This window comes from Apaloderma vittatum, unplaced genomic scaffold (genome assembly GCF_000703405.1).
Source record: "Apaloderma vittatum isolate BGI_N311 unplaced genomic scaffold, ASM70340v1 scaffold19484, whole genome shotgun sequence".
NCBI classification, from domain to species: domain Eukaryota; kingdom Metazoa; phylum Chordata; class Aves; order Trogoniformes; family Trogonidae; genus Apaloderma; species Apaloderma vittatum.
Genome location: NW_009711152.1, coordinates 1,022 through 1,545, shown reverse-complemented (window position 1 = coordinate 1,545; position 524 = coordinate 1,022).

Here is a 524-nt window from a genome sequence, read left to right as displayed (position 1 = left end):
TGAGTAGGAGTGTAGCAACAACCCCACGTGGTTGGAATCAAGAACAATGTGCTGGGTTTAGGCTCTCATGCAAGAATCACCTTCAGCAAGAGGTGGGAGTTCATCACAGGTTGAGGCCACAGTGGTGAGAAGGCTTGAGTCCTTCTTTGGGGAGGAGGCACAATGAGTGCAGGGCTTGCTGAGTGTGGAGAAGTGAAAGGATTCATGGGACACCTAAAATCATCCTTGGAGTAGCTCCAGACGTTGACCTGCATCAAGTGAGTCTATTCATCCTCAGAGAAGCAAAGAAGTTCAAACAGCAAAGGGGCACCTCAAACATGACTAAACATCTTCAATGCAAGCGCCTCTTGACAATCACTGTACAACCATCCCCCAGATATACCCTCCTAAAACACCCCCTGAGCTACATCTTACATCTTTGCGTCCTGGGGAAAGTATCTCCAGCAAAAAACATGATGGGATGCAGCAGAACTTTAATCATTCAAAATAGAGAAATTGGGTTCCTCCAAGGAGGTAACGCAATG